The following is a 27,426-nucleotide window of genomic DNA, read 5'->3' on the forward strand; positions in this document are numbered from 1 at the left end:
TGAGGGGAGCAGTGAGCTCACATCTTGAAATAAGAACAACTTAAATTTGTACAGCTTCAATTACAATTGGATCCAAGGTTTTCCTCATCTCATCTGCAATAACCACCTTGGAAGACAGGAGGGGCAGCTACTAAAGAGGAGGAAACAGATGAAAAAATATTCGACGATGGTCCAGGCCCATAATATTCTATCCAAGACAGTAGCTGGAGGAGCGTTTCACATACAGTATGTTTGGTTCTGTTTCAACTTAAAATCCAGTGGACATCTCATGGAATAGTGCCTCTCGAGAATAAATTGGACTTCAGGTAAATACTTAAAATACTCAAGAGTGTCAGACCAGTGTAAAATTTTATATTATACATATTGGCAGGAATTGTTATTGTTTTTATTAGTATCCCAACTATTAAAGTAACACATGAAAGATTTTTAATAAGTCCAATGGAACAGTTCAGGAGGGAAAAAAATGTTTCCCTGTCTACACATCACTGGATGCCGTGCACTCCCAATTCATCCGGAACATTCTTTCAAAGCTTCTTGCGCCGTTCAGAGAAGATGGGTATTTGTAATGAGCTCCAGTCAAAGATGGAAATATTAATTCTGCCAAGAACATTTTCCAGAGATATTCCACTGTTAATAATTACAAGTTGTCTCCCAAATAAAGCAGTATTACTACCACTCCTGCTACCATTGCTGCCGCTGCATTTCCACTAATGATAACAACAACTAATATTTTTTAAGTGCTTACGACACACCAAGTGCTGTGCTATGTACTTTTGTGGATATGTTGCATTTTTTCCTCATTGACTCTTCATAACAACCTTCATCCTCAGAGAAGAAAAACCTGTGACTTGAGAGGTTAAATAATTCTCTCATAGTCACATAATTAACACGGGATGGAGCCAGGATTGTTACTCAGGCAATGTAATTTCAGAACCCACAACCCGAAATTTTATGTGACATTCCCTTCCGAACAACTAATAATTAATGGTAATGGTAATAACAACCGTAATATCTGAAATGTGTAGGTTGTTGGTCATCAGACTTGTTTTTACAAATGACCCAAATGAGATTTGAAGAGGTGAAGTGATCTGCCCGAGTTCCCACGGCCAGTAAGTTAAAGAATAGAGATTCAGATTCAGGCAGTCTGATTTACAAAAACAGGGAAATTGAATCCCGTAGTTCTACCACTTCCCCTTCCTGGGAATGCTCTCACCAATTAAATTGTAGGTGTAGATTCTCTCATATGAGGGCCTGGGATCCATGTCCTTTGAAATTCCTCTGGAATATTACAGATTACTAAAGAACTTGAGAGACCTGGAAAGGTGTAGAAAAAAACCTGCCAGGTGATTAGGGAGGTTTTATTGACAGATTCAAGGAATGGCATTCTTTTCTGTACTAAAGATGCTTTCTACCAGATAAAAAACGTTACGTCTGTTTTCACGAGAAAACGTTGCAAGGCGATGTGTGACGGCAGGTGCACTATCTCTTGCAAGGCGATGTGTGACGGCAGGTGCACTCTCTCTCTCTGGATTCCAGGGCTTTGCAGAGAGTGGTCCTTGCCCAGAGGAAGGTGAACTGCAAAAGCAGCGCTCTCATCTAGCCTTGCCAGGGTCTAGGGATTAACACAAGGGGTGCTGTGGAAGGCTCACTGCAAGGCCAGCAAAAGGCACGATGCTTGCTTGTTTTGTTCCATCCCATCCCACAGTGGAAACCACCATCACCATGTCAAGTAACGAAAGCTATCTTTACTATTGCCAATAGCGATAATGCAAGGAATTAGCTTCTATCATGGAGTCCCCCTTAACTGCCCCCTTCTCTGGGCAAAACCGGAGAAGAGACATACTGTGGGGTGTTCTATAAGTGGACTTGGCTTTTTTCTTGAACATGTTCATTTGAGTTCAGAACATGTACTGGCTTTCAAACTTTCCAAATTTCTAGAGGACACGTTGGTGGAGATACATGCCCCTGGAGCAGTGTGGAGCCCTTCACCTACTGCCGTTGCAAAAATTGAAAACACCTGGATGGTTGCCAGAGGGACCCACATCAGGGAGGCAGGCAGAAGGTGTGCATCTTGGATGCCATCCCAGAGCGGTGGAATGACTCCAGTTCTTCAAGAGGTCTCCTTGTACATGACCTGCCTAACCTGACAGTCCCAGGGGTGAAGGGTATACAGGGGTGAAGCCTGGCCATGGTTTCAATAAGAGCACCAGAGACCAGTCTGATAACTGACTAGTGAGAAATGTTTCCCGGACGAGGATGTGTGGCAGTGGGACACCCTGCCCATCAGACATTTTGGGAGTGAACCACCGTTCTGTGTGACCTTCGACAAGTCACTCAACCAGCCTGGTCTTTACTCTCTTTGTGCAGTAACTGAAAAGTTGGTGGCCATCAACCCTTCTCCCTCTGAAATGCTCTGATCTCTGGTCTAAACTCATAGACCATGCTTGGAGAACCATTGATCTACTGACCTAAAAAGCTGACTGTATTTCCTTCCTAAGCTACTGAAAGTAAAAGGAAGAAAAGCTTACTCATCGCTAGAATTTGGTTTCAGAGAGATTTAATTACAGCATTTGGAGATGTGTCATTCATCCATAGCTGGTAAGAGTCATGGTCAACTGTTTTATTAAGTCATTAATCATCTCATTGTACAATTCCTAGTCTCTAATTCTATTCCACCACTATGTGTAAGGAGAGTCTTACTCTTCCATTCTCTGCATCTAGGTCCTAAAGTAAACCTATGTTGTTCATAATCATCTTTCATTCTGCTGCATTTCAGAATTTTTCAACTCCTGATTTTCTATCTGATTATTTCTACTTTTCCCAGCTATAGATCATAGTCCTTCAGAATTAAAAGTGATTTTAGAAGTTATTTAATCCTGCCTTTGTTTTACTTAATTGAAAATTGGGAACAGGAAAGATTATACAATTTGCCAGAGGCCTACAGCTGGCTAGTGGCAGAGTTCCGCTCAGGATCAGACGCCTGACCCTTGCCCCGCTGATTTCGGTGAGACCCAGGAGGTTCTGGTTCACTCGGAGCGCAGAGCCCAATCTGATCTACCTTGAGAGATTTGGACACTGCCACCTGACCTCGGAAGTGCCCAGGTAGAGAGCCACAGTGTGAGATAAATGCAGGGGTGGAGGGGGGAGAACCAAAGTGGAGTTGGGGACATTTGGTCTCCTTTTCAACTGGGTAGAAGGTGAACTCTAGGGATGAGTGACAGGAGAAGGGATTTTACTAGGTTAAGCAAAGCTTGGATGTCTTCAAATGCAAGAATATTCAGCCAGACACTTCATTACGTATTTTGCCCAAATCTCTCCTCCCGTGAGGTTTTTTGGCGAATGAGCACCACTTTGTTGAAAGTGCCAAACACAAAAGGCACACCTCAGCTGCTCTGGTGAGAATAGATCGGGAGGTGACAGGTAGAGGTGGGGCGCCTGACCTTTGACCAACAGATGATGGCGCCTTGGAACGGGTGATGGTAGCCACACAGAGGGGACAACAGATGCATGACAGCAAGGACAGGGGAGGAAAACTGTCATGGGAATGCCTGCAGAGTAAGGAGGTGGATTGTGGGTGATTTTACTTTCTTTGTAAATATTCTTTTTTGTCTTGGTACATGTTGTTTCAGTAAGAAAAGAATAAGTAAAAATTACTTTACTGGTTCTTAGCCTGGAACGACTTTCTGGCTACCATTTTTTAATGGATTACCTTTTATTTTGAAACAATTTCAAACTGATAGAAAAGTTGCCAGAATGATCCAAAGGACTTTGACAAACTCTTTAATCAGATCCACCAGTTGTTAACATTTGCTATGTTTGCACATTCTCTCCCCCCCTACACATGAAAATTATGTATTCTTTCTAAATCACTTGCGAGTACATTGCCCTTTATCCCTAAATACTTTAAGTGTATATTTCCTAAGAACAAGGACATCCACTTAAACAACCATGTACAACTATCAAAATCAGGGAACATTACATTGATACATTATTATTATCTAATCTGTAGACCTTATGCAAATTCCACCAATTGTCCCAGTAATGTTCTATATAGCATTTTTTCCCCCTGGTTCTAGATCCAATCCAGGATCACACGTTGCACTGAGTTTTTTCCACATCTCTTCAGTTTTCTTTCATCTGGATCAGTTTCTCCTTTTTTCTTCCACGACTGTCATTTTCCAAGGGTACAACCCATTTATTTGTAGAATGTTCTCCAGCTTGGGCTTATCTGTGATTTCCTCACGACTGGATTCAGGTTGTGCTTTTTTTGGAGAGAGTCCTATCTAAGAGCTATTGTGGCCTTTCCGGTGCATCATACTAGAAACACATGCTGTGATTAGTAAGTATCGCTGATGAGGTTAATTACTGGTGATGTTAACTTAAGGGTAAGGCTATATATTTCAAATAGTAGATGTTTTTGTTGTCTTCAGCTCAATGTAGTGTCATTATTAATAGATAGTTTGGGAAATATTTTAAAAATTAACATGGGCTCACATTTAATCCACCTGAAAGTTAGGTGTACCTACAGAACAAGGGATGAGCATAACTGCAATACCAGGCCAGGTTCACTCGCAATAAAAAAAAGGCAGATTAAGGGAAAACTTCAGGTACAGGTAAACAGTGACGTAAGCAAGGATAATAACGTGTTTTCAACTTCTGCATAATGTATAATTTCTAGGGAATCATTTGGATACATATGTCTTCATATCTGTCGACAGAATCTAAGCAGCAAATGTAAATTATAGCATTTTGGGGGACATTATGTATGTTTGTGAAATTCTCCTTGGATGACTTATTTGGCGCGAATGAAAAATGAATGGATTCAGACTGATGGTCCTATAGTACTTTGCTCATAAAGACTTTGGGTTTTTGGATGCAGTATACTTTATTCGTATGAAGCCATTTAGAAGCTATTCAGTATCTGAAAATTAATCTTAAAGGATATTGATGGCATAAATGCTTGACTTTCCTGCAGAAAAGCAAGTGGATTTCTGTGGCGTCTTCTGTTTTGAACAACTTTTGTCAGAATGTGATTTACCTCTTACTGGTGGTACTGTTAAGCATAGCAAATGGTGTTTTGTTTTAATAAAAGTTTTAGCTGTAGCTGAACCACTATGGGTTTAGAAAGAACGGCTAAGATGCTTGCTGCAGAGTGGACCCTGCAACTCTTCAATTTGAGAGTGGAATGATTCTTTCTCGTAGTAAATCAGATTTACTAGTTATTCTACCTTCCCAAGGACAGCAAGAAGAAAAGGGGGAGTGAGGGAAAGTGGATGGAAATGGAATTCAGGAACATCAGCGCTCCAGTCTTAGATGGTGCAAATAAAGGGAGTCTGACTGGGATAATACCTGTTTCCATAGCTGTGAACTCGGTTCTTCTTTGGAACATTGTATATAGTACTGCATCATGAAGCTGCAGTGCTGCCCAAGGGTGAAAATGGCAGTTGGTCTATGCTGCCACCTGGTGGTGAACTGCTGCTCTGCCTCGCTGGTGAGTCAGACTCACTGGCCCTGGGCTGGTCCACCAGCTAACATGCAAAGTTGGGGATTTGGCCTGTTTGTCCACTACGCCCAACACGAACTTCTTAATTCTTTTGGCGTTCTTTTCTCCTCCGTGGATTATGTCTCTCATCCCCTTAGAAAGCTTGATTCCCTTCGTACTGTCTCTCCTTTTCCATCAGTCCACGAAGGAGAGCCAGAACAGCTAACATTTCCTGTGTTTGTGGCCTTGGCTGACATGAAGCTGTTCTGTGAGGTTTGCTTATCAACTAATTGGACTTAGTGATCAAACTGTGCAGTACTTGAAGCATAAAAAAGTTTTTATTATCCATTGTATCGAATTTACCACCGTATGAGTGGAAGTTAAGACTTTATGTCATTTTTGTATGTTGCAATATTTCTTCAAATAATTCTCTCCTATAAAAAAAGAAACCTGCAAAAAAACACATGGGGTAGAGATAATACATAATCATGATTCCCTTTTACAGATGAGGAAGCATGTTTAATGATGGCTGAGCCCATGTTTCATCATTGGCCTGTCTGTCTAGAGCCTGAACTCTTATTTACTATGTTGCCTTCACACTTATGTGTGAAATTGAATAAAATATCACCTGTCCCGTGGAAATCTTTTTTGGTCTTTATTCATAAGATTTACCTCTTATGAAAAGATGTCAAGCATTAGTGAGCAGGTTGCAAAAATATTTAGGGGATATAGGGAGCCCTTAACTAAGGCCCCTTAAATTTGCCTATGATAAAGGCAGTCGTGTTTCTGGGGTAGCAAATCTGATCTGAAGAAAATTGTGAAATTTATGGAAGTCCAATGAGATAATGCACGTGTATTGGATCTGGGTATTCTACACCAAAATTAATTATTGTTATGTCATAATATTGGATAGATTCCTAGTTAATGTTCACACATGACCAAAGCAATATATTTGGTAAAGGGGTAAATACCTATTTTGTGATGCACTTGAGTTGAATATAACTTCTTTAATTTGAAGAATAAAAAGTCTGATTGATTTTAATGCAAGACTATTTTTTAGAATACTCAATATTATATTTTGTATTATTTTTTTATCATAGACTTTAACCAAAAATAATAGTCAACCAACCAACCATTCATCCAGTCATCAAAGTACAAATTCTTATCAAACTTATGAACATGATTCCTTACTAGTCACCATATTTCCAAGAACGTCTTTTTTTTTTTTTTGGCCAAGCTGCGTGGCTTGCGGATCTTAGTTCCCTGACCAGGAATCAAACCCATGGTCCCTGCAGTGGAAGCAAGGAATCCTAACCACTGGACCATCAGGGAAGTCCTGGTCTGGTATTTAGATAGATAGAATATTTAGAATTAAAATGTAGACTTTAATATTCTATATTCTATTGAATGTAATATTTTATAATTAAAATATAGAATTTATATTTTATATCCTATTGACTGTGTTTAATACTTTATAATCAAAATATAGACTTGAAGTTTGTGGCAAGTGGTAGGTGTTCCATAAACACTCCATTCTGTAGGCTCCACCTTCTCACTGAAACCCTATTTCTATCCACTTTGTCCGGCTCTACCTTTTTGGTTTGCGAGGATCCCAGAGTGGGATACTGAGCTGTAAGAACGTGTAAGTTCTGCCCTGTCTGGAGGTATCTGGAAGGACCCTCCAGAGATGAACTAACATGAGATGCTAGAGGGGACATGGGCAAGAGTTTCTTGAAGAAGCCTGTTTCTTTCGAGCTTCAAAATAAGAACGGAGGGGGCCGTGGTGAAGTCAGTCAGGTGGGGCTGTGTTGCTGATTGTCCCACAGCGTGTTACCCGCCAGGCCCAGAGTTTTGAGGAAAGGAGGCTGTGGCACACACACTGAGCAAGGCCAGTGGGACCGTCCGCGTGGGGCACCGACAACATGGCGGCATTGCCTTCTTCCAGACAATGGTGGGAGCAAAGGCTCTGAGTCAGACACTGTGGCTTCACTGCTCCCGAAAACATTCCCAGTGTCCTCTCCCTTCCTCTGCGGTGGGCTGGAAGGCTCAGCACTCCCCTTTCCAGATTGCTTTGCTCTAGGTCTTATAGTGGCGCACTATTCATTTGTACAGTGAAACTCACTTGTCTCCCTGAGGTATTCCTTAGGATTTTCCCCACAGAAGCTCAATGATGTTGAGCACATCCTCTGGGCCAGTTCCTTTCTAACGCAGAAGAAAGTGTTTCTGAAAATGTGTTCTGCAGGTTATCAGTTCCATTGGAGATCTCAAAAAAAAAAAAAAAGTGTTAGGGATAAATAAATTTGGAGAGCACTGAATTTAAAAAGTTAAACAACTCTGTCTCGTCTGGTACAACATCTACCCAGTCACCCAAGCGAGAAAGCTGTGGGTTGTTTATTACATATTATTTATAGTATATATTACATATTATTTATATGTTGTAAATAATATATAATAAAATAATATTATTACTTATTTCCCTTCTGCACCTCATCCATCTTCAAGTCCTATTAATTTTATTTCCTACATATTTCTCCATTTTTGTCTCTCTCAATCCCTATTTCCCAAAATATCCTATTACGGGTTCTGCCTGCCTCTTTTTTTCAGGCCTCTCACTGCTGTGGCCTCTCCCGCTGCGGAGCACAGGCTCCGGATGCGCAGGCTCAGTGGCCATGGCTCACGGGCCCAGCCGCTCCGCGGCATGTGGGATCTTCCCGGACCGGGGCACGAACCCTTGTCCCCTGCATCGGCAGGCGGACTCTCAACCACTGCGCCACCAGGGAAGTCCCTGGCTGCCTCTTCTAATGTCTCTCCCAACCCCCAGCGCCACCTGCCAGAAGCCTGTGGGGGAATGGAAATGTCGCCATATCTCGCCCTGCTGACAACCCATCCACTCCTCACTGGCACTTTCAGGTTGGTTTTCTCTGGGGCGTTAGAAGTGCTGCAAGAAAAATTCGACACAAAACCTTGTATAAACCAGTTTAAACAGAGTTCTTTACCTCTCAGAGCTCTTAACATACTAACTGAACATTTTGACCCTTTGAGAGGGGATGTGAGATACAGCCTTTCCCAAATCCAACTGCTTGTGCTGTGCCCTTTCTCCAGGGAAGCACCACAGTGATTAGTATTACAATGTAAACATTTTGAGAAACACTTCCTATAGATATTGCTTTCAGACTAATGGGGATTCACTCAACTCTGCCTCCCCCATCTTAAGAATTAGTTTCTCTTTTGATGCTGCCCACAACCATTTTTCTTGGCTAGATTGTCTACTTTTCCCTTATGACACAGCCTGGGCAAGAGGGGACAAAATAGATCTGAGCGACGAAGAGATTGGCCTTGGAATTTCAACAACTTACTAAATGTATGAGCTCTGGTAAGCTTCTTGCGTTTCTTCAAGTCTCCTTTCTTCATCATTAAACTCTGTATAAAAACCTACCTCCTAGGAATGTTTTGATTAAACGATACACCATGTGCAAAGTGAAAAGTTTAGTGCCGGGCACATAGACACTGCTCAATAAATGCTGTTCCTACTTGTTTGAACTTTCAGGGGATCTCAGCAGGAAGGTCATGGAGCAGACTCTTTATTTGGTTCAGCCTCCTCTCTGAATGTTAACTAAGTCTCTTGTGCACGAGGAAGGCCCTTGAGAAAATACAATGTACAAAGTATTAACCATCGTAGGGCCACAGGACCTAAGAAGTGGGTTTCGGGTGGCCCTCTCTTGAAGTCCGGGTGATTTCGTCTGCTCCACCGTGTGGACCGCAATGCCAGGCCAGGGATGCCTTCTTGCAAAGCCTCCAATGATGCCTTTAGTTGCACATTGTTTGCATTTGTGTTAAATAAGGTGAACACATCTGGCCATTGCCTTGTGTCAAAAATCCTTTTACCCCCTGAATTTATGAACAAAACAAGTAGTAGTTTTTGTTTGTTTGTTAATAAATAACAGTCTGGACTTTGCAGCTGTGCTATCCATTAATTTCTATTTTTTAAATTAAGGACATCTAAGGAAAAAACACTGCAAATTTTAAGGAAAATACGACCAAAGTTTGATGTATTTAAAAATGGGCACAGGATTTATTGAGGCAATATAAAGTTTTCCTAAGTAACGTGTTTAAAATAATCTAGAAAAATACTTGATAAGATAGGCAGCGGACAGAGTAAGAAGTTTGGTAAGACAATTCCTAGGAGCAATTTAAAAATAAGAAACCTCTGAAGCATTCACGTCTCTGTTATGCTCCATTTTCTCAGTAGATGGCACCCTTCTCCCACCTTTAAAGCTTTTACTTACACTAAGGTGTAAAGGGCTGACAGTCCATTAAAACAGTTACAAAATCCTCTTTGGGTCTTAGCTAAATACATACATATGGCCCTATGACACTTACAATACTTGCACATAGAATGGATTGCATGGCTAAGCCAATATTTTAACTACAGTAAAGAAATCTGCTGTATTTTATATGAATATATTTGCAAAATTCAATTCTTCCGTTCCTCTCTTGGTGATTCACTACCATAATCCCAAATATCCTTCTCTTTCCAATATTCTAACATTACCCTAGGCCTCTTAGTCTAGACAGGTGACTCAACTACTATCTTATCAAAAAGATCAAGCCATTCATTTTTTTCACTGTTTTATTTATTCAATCTACAATCATTCATTCTGTACCTTCTATATGCCAGATACTGCTAAGCTCAAAGAATGCAAAGATGCGTGCGTTTTGCTCCTTGCCTTTAGCTCAAAACTTATTTGGAGGAGACAGAGAGAAACATAATCACACTATGTACACAATTATACTTATTACGATAGTAGAGATATGCACCTGGCGTTATGGGAGCCCAGAGAAAATGGATCAAGCTCAGTCCGTGGGAGGGAGTGTGGGAGAGCTCCCTGGAATTAACAGTACCTATGCCTAGTCTTAAGGGATAAAGTGGAATTAGTTCAGCAGATGTCAGGGCAGAGATACATTCCAGGTGGGGAGTGTTATGGGTGAAGGAATGGAGGTGAAATACGTCATAGGTGTGTGGGTACTTTTCCAAGCAGCTCAATCTTAAACGCTAGCAGTGGTTCTCAATCTTGGGTGCATATTAGATTCACTTGGGACTTTCTAAAAAATACCAACTTCTGGACTTCATTCCCAGGTAGTCTTTCATTCATCTGGAGATGCCTAGGTGCTGGTGTTTAAAAAAAAATAAATTTGCTAGGTGATTTTAACAAGCATCCAGGGCTGGGAAACACTTTTTTTGCTGGGGAGAGAGTGATGGCAAATGACCCGGGAAGGTAGACAGGAGTCTTCACATTTTACATGCAGGAAGCTTGTTAAATACATAGATCCTGGATCCCCGAGTCTGGCTAAGGTGCATGGACTTCCCTGTTGTTGTGTGGTACTGTTAAAGAGGTTTTATTTTGTTCTGTTTGGTTTTTTTGGTTGTTTTTTTCTTTTTTGTTTTGTTTTGTTTGTTTGTTTGTTTGTTTTTTGCAAGGGACTGAGATGGTTTTGGAATTGCTTTTGAGAGGAGCCACCACAGTGGTCCTGAGGGAAGGACACTGTGATGGGAGGGAGACCGGGAGGTAGTTGAGAAAGCGCTTGTAAAACTCCAGTGGGAGGATAGGAGCCTGACCAAGGGTGGTGGCCATTAAGGATGAAGGTCGGGGTGTGCGATGGTGGGGATGCCGGAAGTATTTGGGATGCCAAATTGCCAGGACCTGGTGACTAGTAGTAGCTAAAAGAGAAGGACAGGGCTAGATTAAGATCTTTAGGGACCCTAAGTGTTAAAAATGAATCTGTTGCCTCATTGTACATATTTTTAAAACAAGCTATAATGGTCTATATAACGAGTATGAGAAAATTCAGCAAAGTTCTGTTTTAGTTTTGTTTTCCTGTAGTAAGTTTGTGTGTGTGTGTGTGTGTACAATTTCAAATACTGAATGCTTTCCAAATATTTTTTTCTGGTGTCTTTCCATTACTGGTACCTTGAACACATACTGGATCTGACTATTGGGAAACTGACTACCAAGAGGGAGAATAAAGGATCAATTCCAGGGTGCCCAGGTGGGTGGTGGTTCTATCCACTGACACAGAGAATACAAGGGGAGGGGGTCCTGTGTTTTTTTTGTTGTTGTTTTGGTTTTCTTTTGCAGGAAGGGATTTGTGCAGATGTCCATCAGGCTTTTAGAAATCCAGGTTTAGGGGCAAGGGCTGGGCCTCAGATGCTGGTATGGGAGCCATGGACCTATTTGTGGTTGCTAAAAGAATAAGAGGGATGATTTTTGTTTTGTTTTGTGAAATAGACTCAACTGTCTGTCTAACCATGGGAGGCGCCTAGAGTGACGACTGCTCTGACACAGGCAGAAACCCTGGGGATCACGTGCACTTCAGAGGTGGTCAAGAGAGATGTGAAGAACAAAGAGAAAGGTCAGTGAAGTGGAAGGAAGGTTGTGATAGGGGCCAGGTGTCAGTTCAGGTGATAAAGAGGACAATTATAAGGAACAGACTAAAAAATGTTCATTGGTGATAGTATTATAAAGAAATATAGGATGCTGCTGGTGGAATGCAAGGAACCTGTTGATTTGGGGGCGAAAGGCATAAATCTTTTGAGGGAAGTAGAGGGACAGACCCTGTGATCAGAATGGGAAACTGAAACCTAGGGCATCAGGGACAAGGCAGTCTGGCAGGCAAATGTCTTAGCTTGGGCTGCTATAAAAAATAAGCTGGTTCTCTTCTTCTTATAGGGACACTAATCCTACCTTGTGGGCTCTGCCCTCAAGGCCTAATTACCACCCAAAGCCCTACCTCTGAATACCATTACATTGGGGGCCTAGGATTTCAACACGTGAATTTTGAAGGGACACATTCAGCACATAACAGTGAGCTCTAGGGAAGCCCACAAACAAGGGGGTTCCTCAAGTACCATTGATGCTCAAGTACTGGATTAGTCATGGGGACAGCATCGTCTGAGCTACCCCAAAGGGTGGTAAAATGGGGGGTGGGGGATGGATCCATGAACCAGGGAACCAGGTTCAAATTCTATGAATGAGGGAAAACTTGGGGGAATTGTTAGATATCAGAGTGACAGAAGGTGGTTTAAACTGAAGATGTAACTTATGGGAAAACATCGTTTCCGCTCAAAGCTGGAGGAGTAATATCCTAGAATCTTGTAAACTAATATTTGTTGAGTGCTTCCTATATGCTAGGCACTATTTTAAGCTTTTTTTTAAAACCTATATCAACTTGTTTAATGGTCACAGCAACTTTATAGGGTAAATATTGTCATTATCTACATATTACAGATGAAGTTGTAAAAAAATTAATAAACAGAAACCTCAGTTAAATAGCGCCAGGAGACCAGCAGGGGGAGCTCTCACACCCTGTGACTCTAGCGGAGCAGAACAGGAAGAAGCCCGGCTCCTCTTTTTTCCTGGGAGGACTCAGCCAATGACAAGCCGTGGGCTCCGTTTAATGCATCCCTCTCCACTTCTTTTCCACTCCATAAAAGCTTCCCTTGCCCTGCAGGGACTTGCTGTGGCTGCCGTGGTTGCCCACCCCAAGCTGCAGTGCTCTGCTATCCCAGGGAAGCCCTTCTTTGCTGGAGAAGCATCTGGCGGTCTGCCTATTTCGGGTCCACGTTTTGGGGGCCTGGTGGGGGCACCAGAGAAGACCACTGCCAGCTCCGGGGCCAGTGAGCAAACAGGTGCAGGACCCACAGTGGACCCCACTGAGGTCACGGTTTTTCTCCCAGACCCTGGAGTCTTTCTCCTCAGTCTGAACCTCCACCCTCTTTGCATTTGAAGCTCTCTGGGCTTTAATGGGGATCTATTTTACGGTTTTGTTTTCTTCTGGTGAAGGCCTTGTTCTGTATGAGCGTACTTGTTTGGTACTTTGGTCTGATTTTTGTAGCATTTGTTTTACTGAAACTGTCCCAGTTCAGCTGTCAGCCCATGCCTTTGGAAGAGGAGCTGATCTATAGGCCCTGGTGAAAAGCCCTTGACCCTGCTCCTCTGGGACCAAGCTGTTGCCTTAGAACTGGCTGGCATTAGGCCTGCAGGTGGTTTGAGATGTCTGAACTCTTTAAGCTGCTTGAATTGAGTCATTTGAGCTATAATGAGCCAGTTAGGTTGTTTGAAAATTATTCTTTTACTCTAGGAAAAAAAAAAGAGAGAGAGAGAGAAAGGGGATCCTGGTTATCTAAAGATTTTGAGCATGTGCCCCCCTACAGGGATTCTAGCTGATTTTATGTTTAAAAACTCTGGTCCTGCCTCATGCCCATTTCTAACTAAATGGACCCACCTGACCAAAGGCAGATTCGCACATCAATGGCTATGATGGGGAACCTTGGAAATCCCCAAACCTAATCTTCTTAAAACCAAATTGGACATCTAGAGGTCTAGAATTTCTGGAAGTGAATGGAATGCCTATTTCCAATGGTATTTTGAGGCTTCTAAACGTTATCAGGGGTTTGCCTCTCTGTAAAATGAGATTTTAAGATTAACGGAGGCAAACTAATGATTAAAGAAAGAGAAAATGGCTCCTGAAGTGTCAGGCTCTTCTTCCTTGGCTTCTTTTCCTCAGACCCCGCCTCCGCCTCCATCTCAGCTCTCTCCCTTGTCTCCTTGTGGTCACGCTCTGCCTGTCGTACTATCTTCCTCTTTCCTTTCTTGCCACTTACACCTCCTCTAGACCCTCCGTTCCTCCGTACTAAGCTCTCTCCAAACTTCCCTTTCTCTCTGAAACTCTCCCTACATCCTTTTCCTATTAACTAATCAGAAACTGTCCCTTTAAAATTAAGACTTCTCGGCAGCCAAAGGCCAAACCCTTGATTTCTTATATTCCTGGGCTAAAGCTGAACTGCAAACCATAGACATTCTCCCAAAGTAACCGAAGAGCCTCATAGATTTGTCGAGGAATTTAATTAGTCATTCAAACGGATCGAGCCGGTTTCTCTGACTTACAGCATATGCTTGTCAGTGAAGATCAGGCCTAATATTGGATAAAAATTGTCAATTGGGAAAATCCTGGACTCTCCAGAATTACACCTGGGTGACCAGCCGGCTAGCTTATTATATGATCAGGCTCAGGCAATTGCTAGGTGACTACACTGGGCAATTCCTAGGGCTTTTCCAAAGTCTGTTGATTGGAACAAAATTCAGGCTTGCGCACAAAAATCTGATGAATCTGTTTACGAATATTACGATCGACTTCAGATTGCTTTTAAAGAAAATCCCGGTCTTCCTTCAGATGTTGATTCCCCCGGGTAGCTTGAACTCTATGTTAATGGGAAATTAGTAAAAATTCTAGTAAAAAGAATGGGAAATTACGTCCACTCCAGACTTAGTTAATTTGGCAAACCAGCTCTCTTGCTCTCTAAATGAATCACCAAAAGGAAGACCGCCAAAATTCTTAATCTTCAACTCCAGCAAATGAAGTCTTCTAAACAAAACCAAACCCTCCTAGTTTCTGCTATTGTTGCAAAGATCCAGGACACTGGAAGGGAGATTGTTAGAAATTTTAGAGCTTTAGACGCCTTCAGCCTTCTAACCAGCCTTTCCAATGTCCTCCCATTCACAACGGTAAGGCTCTGAGGAACTACAGGGCCTTTTTCCAATTCTCCCTTTTAATTGGCTTGGAGAAGCATTTCCCCAGATCAGGGATGAATTTCGTCCAGTCCTAACTGGCACCGGAGCCACACTCTCTGTGCTCAACCCCACTATACAAAGTAGCCCCTGCCTCGGAGGACTAAAACAGTTCAAACTGTGGGTATCTCTAACAAACCTCAAGAGGTTCCTGTCTCTGAACCTGTTCCCTTTTGTTTAGGTCCTTTGAGAGATACACGCCACTTTCTCCTTAGTTACTCTGCCCCTAGCCATCTGTTAGGCCAAGACTTCTTAGGGAAGAATCTTGCTGGGATTTCTTTCTCCCAGAAGGAGAAATAATCCTAGAATTTGACAGTAGTCATCGAAGCAGCCAACCAGGTGAATTAAGTCACCCTTTGATTTAATTTGTTCCATCTCTTGTGGTACTAGAACTGATTCTGGAAACACTGATCATTTGGCCCTGTTGAATCAGCTGCCACCCTCCTTATGGGCAAAAGCTGCAACTGATATTGGCAAAATTCACAGTGCACCTTCCATCAAGTTTCAAACAGAGGCATCAAAATATCTTCCCAGAATTAATCAATACTTGATAAGTAAAGAAGCCTTTCAAGGTATACAACCCATAACAGAAGATTGAAAGTCTCTCAAGGCCCCATTATCCCAGTGCTATAGCCCCTGTAACACTCCCATATTGCCAGTGAGGAGACTGAAGGGCTGAGGGTGGAGGTTTGTCCAGGACCTCTGAGCAGTAAACACCTTCTTAGCCCTCAACACCCTGTGGTTCTAACCCTCAGACTTTACTACCATCCATTCCCACCAGAAGAAAATTCTTTACTGTAATTGACTTATGCAGTGCCTTCCTTAGTATTCCAGTTGACAAGGTTACCCAATACCTTTTTGCCTTCACTTGGGAAGAACGACAATTCACCTGGACAGTAATGCCTCAGAGTTTTACTGAGAATCTTCTTATTTCTCACAAATCCTGAAGGTTGATCTGGGTTATATAAAGCTCCTTAGAGGTTCTACTTTGTTGCAATATATGGATGATTTACCTCTCTGCTCTCTTTCTCAAGCCTTCTCACAGGAAGACAGCATCTACTTGCTAACACTTTTAGCCTTAAAGGGACATTCTGTCACCAAAGAAGAACTGCAGTTTGCCCAAATCCAGAGAGACTTGATGATAGCCATTCTGACAGGTATAAGGTGATATCTCACTGTGGTTCTGATTTGCCTTTCTCTGATTCGTGATGTTGAACAGCTTTTCATGTGCCTGTTGGCCATCTGTGTATCTTCTTTGGCAAGGTGTCTATTCAGGTCTTCTGCCATTTTTTCATCAGGTTATTTGTTTTTTTTTGATATTGAGCTGTGTGAGCTGTTTATATATTATGGATATTAACCCCTTATTGATCATATCATTTGCAAATATTTTCTCCCATTCAGTAGGTTGTCTTTTCATTTTGTCAATGGTTTCCTTTGCTGTGCAGTGTTTTTAGGTATTAATTAGGTCCCATTTGTTTATTTTTCTTTTGTTTCTTTTGCCTCAGGAGACCACCTGGGGAGAATATGTTATAGTGGTATGAGAAAGGAGTTAAAGATGGGACACTGAGAACAGCAACATGCAACAGACAGCATTTTATGGACTGAATATTTGTGTCTCTCCCTGCCCCCAATTTGTATGTTGAAATTCAAATCCCCAATGTGATGGTGTTTGGAGGTGGGGCCTTTGGGAGGTGCTTAGGTCATGGGGGTGGAGCCCTCATGAATGGGATTAGTGCCCTTATAAGAACAGACACAAGAGGGCCCCTCTACCCCACCCTCTCTTTTTCTCTCCCTCTCCCTTGAGAGGGTACAGCAAGAAGGTGGCTGTCTGCAAGCCAGGAAGCTGGTCCTCACCAGACACCTGATCTGCCAGTCTACTGGCACCTTCATCTTGGATTTCTCAGCTCCCAGAACTGGGATAAATAAGTTTATTTTTTAAGCCACCCAGTCAGTGGTATATTTTATTATTGCAGCCTGAACTAAGAAACAGGGTGCACAAGTGAACTGGCATGGAAGATGGAGGAGGGGCTATCAGAAAGATGAGACTTGAGTCAGGAGAGAGTGATGTGCTAGAGGGATATCAAGAAGAAATACATCAGCAGTCGAGAATTCAGTACTTGTGCAGGATGCAGAAGCAACATCTACACCCAGCAGAGGAGAATCTTAGGGTAAAGAAGGAACATGGGAACAATCAGAACACAAACTACACTCTCAAAAAAGTGTTTTAGACTCTGTTAAGCTTCCTGATTACATTTCTACATGACCCATGAATCTACTGTGTGTGTGTGTGTGTGTTTGTGTTTGGGGGAAGGATCACTGCATTTCCACATCCCTCAGATTTCTGTACCCCTTGACTAGAGTCCTCTCTTAATGTATCATGAATAATGTTTGTTGTTGTTGTTGTTTTGGCCATGGCATGCAGCTTGTGGGATCTTAGTTTCCCAACCAGAGATTGAACCCGTCTTAATGTATGCTGGATGGTTGGGAAGTGTGATTCTGAGCCATGAGGTATATACAGAATATTGCCCAATTTCTTCTCTTTCAAGTCTCACCCCTGCTGTCGGCAGCAACAGCCTTAGCTCACCTTTCTCCTTTGGGGAGTGATTGGCAACTTCCTGCATCTGCCTAGGGTTGATTTTACTTTGAATTTGCCTAATTTGGGACAAAATGTTCTTTCCTGATTGTCTCACAACTAGTGTCACATGAATATTGACACTGTGCTCATTATTTGGGCTGTGCTGGCCCCTGATCACCGATGAGCCATTTCCCAATGCACGTGAGTCCATGCGTGACGGTGGAAACTTGGAAGATGAGATTTGTCAGTGCTGGTCTAGAACGTGGCTGTAGGTTCCCTCCAAGGCACAGGTGTGCTGTACGTGGTATATGGAAAAAAATGAAGCTAAGCAAATGATAAACTTCATGTAACTATAAAAGTCTAGGCTTACAACACAGATTGTTCTCTAGGTGAACAATCTTGTCCAAATCCCTTTAAAGTGTGATTCTACATCCTCTGGTTTGACAGCTCAGACACTCAGGTGTGTGCCTTTTATCTGTAATCATGATTAGACAATGTTGGTGATGTTTGTAATTGTCAGGTATTGCTCAACAGTACTGCAGAACAAGACATCCCAAAGCTCAGAGTTCATAAAAGTAGGCATTTATTTATGTATTCACACTGTTTGATTATAGGTCTCAAGTCATTGGGAGGCTTTGCTTCAGGCTATGAGTCAGCCCAAGGCCATGCCTCTTAAGACATCTGATTAGATCACTTCCACTGATCACATCACCTCTTCTGTCCAAATCAAGACACATGGCCAAGCCCAAGGTCAGTGGAGCGTGGAAGTGTGCTCTGCCCCAAGGGGAAAGGGGAGGGGAGTGAATAATAAATGCATCCTTCTGAATTAAATTCTGGCTGAACAGAAATCTAATCCTTCATGGTGCTGGTGCTCAGATCGGAGAATGTTTTTAACAAATGAAATACAGAAAAGTCGTCTTTTTTTTTTTGGCTGTGTTGGGTCTTCGTTGCTGCGCGTGGGCTTTTCTCTAGTTGTGGTGAGTGGGGGCTACTCTTCATTGCAGTGCGTGGGCTTCTCATCGCAGTGGCTTCTCTTGTTGCGGAGCATGGGCTCTAGGCGTGCGGTCTTCAGTAGTTGCAGCATGCAGGCTCAGTAGTTGTGGCTTACGGGCTCTATAGCACGGGCTCAGTAGTTGTGGCACACGGGCTTAGTTGCTCCAGGGCATGTGGGATGTTCCTGGACTGGGGCTTGAACCCGTGTCCCCTGCATTGGCAGGCGGATTCTCAACCACTGTGCCACCAGGGAAGCCCCAGAAAAGTCGTCTTTTAACGACTTTTAAAAGACGTTTAAAACCTTGTTCCAACTCTAATGAACTCTAATGAAATCCCCTGAGAAATCTCAAATCATTACCTTAAAAAAAAATACAGTATTCCTTGCTTTCCACATATTCTTAATAAAATGAGTAAACTTAGAAGGGGGAAAAAACAATTACAAACAATCTAATTCATCAGAATTTTCCTCACACATAACTGCAGTGATACAGGTATTGTGAATCTGTAAGAATACAAAAACTCATTTTTTCAATTTGCATATTTTATGATATATGGTATTGTTATCTAACCTTCTAGACTGGTCAGGAGGCGCCGCTGACCCTGCCAGGATGGAATGGATCCAATGTAATCGCTTGCCATGAAGGGCCTGGTCAGTCTCCTTGAGGGACAGTGTTGTAATGGAGGGCTAGCATCCGTCTCCGTAGCAGCGGCTAGATCAGTCTCGGTGGAAGGGAGCGTGTGGTGAAAGGCAGCCGTGCTGGGACATGCCTGGCTTCCTTCTCTACTACCATGGCTGTTCCAGTCTATGGCCATTGTACAAAGACTGGGGTAGCTGAGGACAGAGGCTGGCTGATGTCTCCTAGCCAAGCCATCCTGTCTGTTCAGTTTAACGTCTCTGCTAAAGGGATGCTCTGCGGTGGACATTAACACGTGGTAAAAGACCCTCACATGCTACGGCCACTCCCATAGGTTTATCTCCTGCTCCTTCCCCAGACCTTCTTGTCTCTGATATCCCAGATTTGCTCCTTCTAGGTCCTGATCACCCACCAAGCCATTTCCACTGCATGAGTCTGTGTGTATCCTGGCTATGAACCCCCCTCTCTTACAAAGGAGATGGCTGGGTACACCGCCTGGACCCCTGCACAACTGGGATGGTTTCCATCCCACTCGGTCTCCTAACACCCTCCCCTTCCCCCGCCAGGGGGTTGAGGTGACGCATCGCTCCTTTGTTGACTTGTACCAACACTGAACATCCCCGTGTGAACAAAGCTTGGGGTTTTCCTCTGTCATTTGGCCACAGGGGACTTCCCGTATGTGTGAGCTGACAGAGTGGAACTCGTGCAGCAGTGGAAGGTGACAGGGAGCCTGAGTGGCCTGTCTGTGCCCCTTACTTGTCCCTTCTGGGCCTGTCAAGCTCGATCCTGGATATACCACTTCCATCCTGTGATAGACTGAAGCTGGCTTTGCCTGATCCTATGTCCTGGTGAGTGGGACGGTCCTCATTTAACGTGGGGAGTTCTTGCTGCATAGTTACTTGATGCTCTACAGCCAGATGCTTCATCTCTACCAGGTCCCAGCTGGACCCAGGAGCTAATTTCCTACTACGGATGGTGCGGTCTTGCTCCAGAAACCAGGAAGCGTGCCTGCATGTCTCCTATTGGATTTCCAATATCATGGGATCTTCTGGGCCGTATGGCCCAGGTAGCGGGGCTGCTTATCCCACAGCTTATACAGCTCTGCTGCAGAGCCCTTTCTTATTCTAGGCCACTGAAAACCCCTAGCCTGACCCAGCACTTAGTATGGGTTGGTTGCTAAAACCCTCCACGGCAGTGAGGGAAGCTTTATAAGGAAGGGGAAAGAGCAAAGCCAGGCGTGGGCAGGTAAAGTCTTACCTTGAGCCCGGCTCCGTTGGGGTGCAGGGGGCACTCTGGAGCTTAAACTGTATCCTGAGTCCACTCCTTGTACCCTGAGTCAAACAAATACAGGCCCTGAAGGTGGAGCATTGGCTCAGTCGGGCAGGAAGGAGTCTGGGGAGAAGGTCACAAGCCTCAGTTGCTAGGAGTCCCGTGCAGCAGCTGGGGTGGGTGTATCACAGGGAAAAAGGGAGCTGGGTAGGGGCCCCCTGGCAGAGCTCCTCATTACAATTTGAGAGATACAGGAAGGAGAATTAGGGATAAAAGAGAACTTGATAAAGTTTATATACTAAAAGATTTTATACTTGTGGAACTATAAGTGTTTAAGTGTATAAACTTTATACTTAATGAAGAAGCTTTACACACATTCCTCTTAAAAGCAATATAAAGCTTGTTTTCTTTGCTGTAAGGAAGGCTTTTATATTTATGTATTTGGACTTGTTAGCCCTTCCTTTGAGGTTTAACTAGAAAGGCTTCCCCTACTCCAAGGCTCTATTTGAATTTTCTTATGTTTTTCTGCCAATACTTTCATGTATTTTGAATTAAAGTTTCTCATGTTTTTCTTTATGAATTGAATTTATAAATTGAATATTCTCATGTTTTTCTTCTGGTCCATTTACATCTTCTATTTATTTGAAGTTTGTTTTACTGTTGTGTAAGGTATCTAGTTTGTTTTCCTATTGTCCCAATTCCATTAATTAAAAATCCCATCTTTCTACCACTTTGCTGCAGAGCCCTTTCTTACTCTGGGCCACTGAAAACTCCCAGCCTTCCACCCGCTCTACAAATAGGTTGGTTGATTAATACTGAAGTAAAACCCAGTTAGATTTATAAATGAACTTTTATACACTTGCTCTAAAAATTTTATGCAGGAGTTAAGATCTAAGGTCCATGATAATTTAAGTCAACCTTAGAAAGAATGCATTGATGACTTTTCCACCAGACATTGAGAAAACTAGAGGCTTATCAATTTTGTTGATCTCCTTTGCTGCTTCCTCTGGTTTTGAGCATTTTTTATGATTCCATTTTATCTCCTCTGTTAGCATTATACTGATTTTTTCCTACTGTTTTCCTCTTTGCAGTTTTATTGATTACTATTCTATTTTTTACTGTTTCTTTACTTGTGCTTTTACTTGAGGTTTAAATTGCTCTTCTTGTTTCTGGTTTCTTACACTGGAAGCTTAGGTTGTTGTCTTAAGAGCTTTCTTCTTTTCTAATTGATACTTTTAATGATGTAAATTTCCCTGCATACATTTTGGTAAGTTGTATTTTCATTTTCGCTTAGTTCAAAATATGTTTCATGTTTAAGTTTCTCTTGAGACAGGTTATTTAGAAACATGTTGTTTAATTTCCACATATTTGTGGGCTTTCCAGATAGTTTTCTGTTACTGGTTTCGAGTTTAATTCCACTTCAGTCAGAGTACATTTTTATTTTTTTTTTTCTTTCTGTACGCAGGCCTCTCACTGCTGTGGCCTCTCCCGTTGCGGAGCACAGGCTCCGGACGCGCAGGCTCAGCGGCCATGGCTCACGGGCCCAGCCGCTCCGCGGCATGTGGGATCTTCCCGGACTGGGGCACGAACCCGCGTCCCCTGCATCGGCAGGCGGACCCTCAACCACTGCGCCACCAGGGAAGCCCAGAGTACATATTTTGTATGGTTTCCATTTTTGTAAATTTGTTGTGGTATCTTTTATGGCTTGGTATGTGGTCTCTCTTGGTGGATGTTCCAGATGACCTTGAGAAGAATGTATATTCTGTTGTTGGATGGCATATTTTATACATGTCAGTTAGGTCCACTGATAGTGCTGTCCAGATTATCTGTATCCTTATTGATTTTCTACTTGCTTTATCTATGCATTACTGATTGAGGGATATTGAAGCCTCTAACTATAATAGTAGATTTAAAATTTCTCCTTTCAGTTCTATCAGTTTTTGCCTTATATATTTTGACTCTCTGTTGTTAGACGCATACACATTTAAAATTGTTATATCTTCAGAGAGAATTGACCCCTTTATCATTAAGTAAGGCTTCTCTCTATCCCTGATAAACTCCCTTGTTCTGAAGTCTGCTTTGTCTGAAGTTAATATAACTACTCCAGCTTTCTTTTGATTAGTATTATTATGGTATATCTTTCTTCATCCCTTTACTTTTAACCTGAGTCTTTATATTTAATATATAAATTATATATGTAATATATAGTTGAGTCCTGGTTTTTTAATCCACTATGACAATCTCTGTCTTTTAATTGGTGTATTTAATCATTCACATTTAAAGTGATTATTTATGTAGATGAATTAAGGATTTCTACTGTTGCATTTGTTCTTTGTCTCTTTTTTTCCCCTCTTTTTCTGCCTTCTCTGGTTTTCATTGAACATTTTATATGATTCTATTTTGTCTCCCCACTTATCACATTGATTATACGTCAAAAATTTTTTTAACAGTTGCTCTCAAGTTTACAATATGTAGTTTTAACTAATCTAAGTCCACTCTGAAGTAAACCATATAGTGTTGTGTGGCCTGCAGGTACCTTATAACAGAGTATTACCAATTCTTTCCTCCTGTTCTCTGTGGCATTGCTGTTATTCATTCCACTAATCTACATGCTATAACCATATAATACATTGATGCTATTATTCCTTTAAGCACATAATTATCTTTTAGGTCAATTAAATAATAAAAATAAAAAGTTTTGTTGTACCTTCATTTATTCCTAACATTATTCCTTTCTTTATATAGATCCAAATTCAGACCTATATAGCATTTTTCTTCTCTCTGAAGAACTCATTTTAACATTTCTTGCTTATAAGATAGGTTTACTGGTGATGAATTCCTTCAGTTTTTGTTTGTGTGAGAAAGTCTTTCTTTCTCCTTTACTTTTGAGGGATAATTTTGCTGGATATAGAGTTCTAGGTTGGTAGTTTTTTTCCTTGAACACTTTACATATTTAAATTCTACATTCTTCTTTCTCACATAGTTTGTAATGAAAGCACCCTGAAATTCTTATCCTTGTTCCTTTAGCTGTAAGGTGTTTTTATTCTTTGGCTTCTTTAAAGATTGTCTCTTTTTTTTGTCTTTGATTTTTCTGTAGTTAGCATATGATATATGTGTGTGTGCTTGGTATTTATCCTGCTGTTGTTCTCTGAGCTTTCGGAATCTGTGGTTTGGTGTTTGTCATTAATTTTGGAAAGTTCTCAGCCATTATTACTTGGAATATTTCTTCTGCTTTCTACTCTCTTTCTTTAGGTTCTGGTATTCCAGTTATGCCTATGATACACATTTGAAATTGCCCCACAGTTCTTGGATGTCTTTTCCCCCATCGTTTCCTCTTTCTGTTTCAATTAGGGAAATTTCCATTGACTCATCTTTAATTTCATTGATTCTTTCCTTGGCTGTGTCTAGTCTACTAATGAGCCCATTAAAGGCATTCATTTCTGTTATGGTGCTTTTGAGTTCTAACTTTTTTTTGATTCTTTCTTAGAGTTTCCATCTCTCTGTTTACATTACTCTGATGGGTGTTTTCCAACACCACCAACTGAGTTGGGAAGACTACCACACTCACAACACTTCTGACACCAGATGTGTGGGGGTTTTTCCCCACACAAAGCAATTTTCCAGTTCTCAGTGGACACTGACCAGGTGTTTTATAAATTAACACAGTTCTGACACTATCTACCTGGAGATAGCATCTGATCCTACAGGTCATGGACTCAGTCCCATAAGACTGCCCCCACTGCAGATGCCAATTGTAAGCACAGGTTGTCACCTGTGTTTCTGACCAACTGGCTTGACACTGCAGGTTCCCATGACTCCTTTTTCCAGTTTGATTAATTTGCTAGAATGGCTCACAGAAATCAGAGAAACATTTACTTACATTTATAAGTTTATTATAAAGGATACAGATGAATAGCCAGGAGAAGAGGTCCATAGGGTAGAGCTGGGAAGGGTCTCGAGTGCAGGAGCTTCTGTGCCCATGGAACTGGGGGTGCCCATCCTCCAGCCATGGGGATGCATTCACCAACATGGAAGCTTTCTGAAGGCTGTCCTTTGGGTTTTATGGAGGCTTCATGACATAGGCATGATTGATTACATCATTGGCCATTGGTGACTGATTCAACCTCTGGTCCCTCTTCCCTCCCCAAAGGTTTCCCAGGCAACCAGCTTGCACCCTTACGGGCTTTCCACAAGTCCCCTCATTAATATAAACTCAGGTGTGGGTGAAGGGAACTTGTCAGATGAATAATAGGGCACCCACTTCATCTTTATCACTCTTATCACTTAGGAATCGTGAGGGTTTTAGGAGCTCTGTGCCAGAAATGGGGAAGAGGAATATATATTATCTCAATATAAGTCACAGGGTCACAATTATGTGCGTGTTTGTGCATGTTATCTACTTTTTCCGTTAGAGTCCTTAATATATTAATCATAGTTATTTTAAATTCCTTGCCCAATAATTTGAACATCTGTGTCATATCTGAGTCTGGTTTTGATAATAACTTTGTCTCTTTAGACTGTTTTTTTCTTGCTTTTTGGCATGCTTTGTAATTTTTGGTTGAAAGCCAAGTATGTTTTATTGGGTTATGGGAACTGGGGTAAATAGGCTTTTGGTGTGAGGGTTGATGTTAATCTATTTAGGGGCTGGGCTATATTTAATGTTTACTGTAGCTCTAAGTGCCAGAGGTTTCAAATCCCTCCATGGCCCTTGTTTCTGTCTCCCCTCTGGTGTTTGGGTTTCCCTAAGTATTTCTCTTCAGAGAGAGAGCTTGTATGTTGCAATGTTTTCAGCTATAATCCACTGTTATTACACTGGAGCTCTGTTGGTGTGCAGTAAGGTGTGGGGAGAAGGGTAGCAGTCTACAAACTTCTGACTGAACCTCACCTTCTAGGGGACCTGTTTCTCAGAGCTGTAATCTTCATAAATGTTTTCCAGGAGTGTAGCTTTTTCCCTGTCCATCTTCTTTCCCTGGATGCAGTGTTCCCAATCCACTTCCTGGAAGCCCTGGCCCGACTTGACTATTTTCTCCTCTTAGGTGAGACAGTAGAGCTGGAAGCGGGTAGAATGACCCTCGTCCTGCTGAGATAAGGCTTTGGCAAAGTTCTTTCCCCTGGAGAGTGCTTTGTGTGGGGAAGGCCCTGGGCTTCTTTCACAATGATCCCTCTTCCCCAGAGCCAGGAAGGGATCTTTCTCAGACCTTCACTGTGAGAACCTGCTAGGATTCCCAGAGGTAAACCCACGTAAGTGTGAGGGCCCTTAAGACTTTGATTCCCAAGAGTTTCTCACTGTCATATTAGTTCATCCTCAGCCTCTAGCAATTTGTCAGAATTGCCATTTAAGTGTTCCGACCACTTTATAGCTCCAGTGGTTTCTGCTCCAGGTAAGTAGCTCTTGGCTCCGTCTCTCTGAACCAACTTCTCCAGAGCCTGCAGTGGTGGTTTGCCCTCAGTTTTCTTCTTCTTCTTTTTTTTTAATGTTAATTTCTTTTTATTGGGAGGTTTAAATCATTAAACTAATGACCTCATCCATATTTTGCAGCAAGATAATAAACCACATGCAGCTATAATCACATTTAACACCAAAACTACATAGAATTTGGTATAAAAGATTCCATTATATATTTTATTATTTTTTCTTAAAAATTTTCATTGAAGTATAGTTGATTTACAATGTTGTGTCAGTTTCAGGTGTACAGCAAAGTGATTCAGTTTTACATATATATGTAATATATATATATAAATTAAATATATATATATTTTTTCAGATTATTTTCCCTTATAGGTTATTACAAAATACTGAGTGTAGTTCCCTGTGCTGTACAGTAGGTTTTGCCCTCGGTTTTCTGATGGGTCAAAGAAAAGTAATTTATTTTCAGTTTATCCAGATTTTGTTGTTTAAGATGGGAATGATGACTTCATGTCAGAAATGAAACCTGACATTTAGAAGACGAAACCCAACGTTCGGAAGATGAAACCTGAAACCAGAAGTTGGCATCTATCAGCTAGTCCTGCGTGCTTACATTTAGCACTGTTCTTTAGAAGATAAACGTCCTTACCCTCCATGTTTACAGCTTTGTGGCTTCAGCCAAAATTTTAAGATGTCAAGAAAATGTTCCATTTAATAGTCTGTAACATATATTAAATATTTGCATACCTAGTACATAGTACTTTGCAAAGTGACTGAAACGTAATTTTTTGAAAGGAAGAAAGGAAGAGATAGAGAGACAGAGAAGTTAGAAAGGAGGAAGTCAGAAGGAAAGAGAGAACAAATAGGAACCATAAGGAGAAAGAGAATTAAGATCCAAGGTTTATCCAAAATTATATCAACGTAAGTGGCCTACATATACTGAATAGTAACATGAATAAAAATCAAAGTAGAACATTATATTTTCTTTTTTTTGGTATACTCCCAAAGGCAGGCAAATTCTTTTAGATAACAAAGAATTAAAATATCTATTCTATAAAAATCCATAGCTCCAGGACTTCCCTGGTGGCGCAGTGTTTAAGAATCCGCCTGCCTACGCAGGGGACACGAGTTTGAGCCCTGGTCCGGGAAGATCCCACATGCCGCGGAGCAACTAAGCCAGTGCGCCACAACTACTGAGCCTGAGCTCTAGAGCCCGCGAGCCACAACTACTGAGCCCGCGTGCCACGACTACTGAAGCCCACGTGCCTAGAGCCTGAGCTCTGCAACGAGAAGCCATTGCAATGAGAAGCCTGCGCACCACAATGAAAAGTAGCCCCCGCTCGCCACAACTAGAGAAAGCCTATGTGCAGCAGTGAAGACCCAATGCAGCCAAAAATAAATAAATAAAATAAATAAATTTATATATATAAAAAATCCAT

The 27,426-nt window shown here is 41.9% G+C and overlaps 1 protein-coding gene across 5 annotated transcripts in view; it reads left to right on the forward strand.

The window, feature by feature from the left end:
- The window catches only part of CHCHD7 (coiled-coil-helix-coiled-coil-helix domain containing 7), a 62,616-nt gene that overhangs the window by 17,535 nt on the left and 17,655 nt on the right, over positions 1 to 27,426 (forward strand). For all 5 annotated transcript variants that reach the window (XR_004346386.1, XR_004346387.1, XR_004346390.1 and 2 more), the window contains one exon: positions 11,770 to 11,893. The gene's annotated coding sequence lies outside the window, so the exon portion shown is untranslated. The remainder of the gene's footprint in view (positions 1 to 11,769; positions 11,894 to 27,426) is intronic.

The sequence above is a fragment of the Phocoena sinus genome, chromosome 17 (assembly GCF_008692025.1).
Source record: "Phocoena sinus isolate mPhoSin1 chromosome 17, mPhoSin1.pri, whole genome shotgun sequence".
NCBI classification, from domain to species: domain Eukaryota; kingdom Metazoa; phylum Chordata; class Mammalia; order Artiodactyla; family Phocoenidae; genus Phocoena; species Phocoena sinus.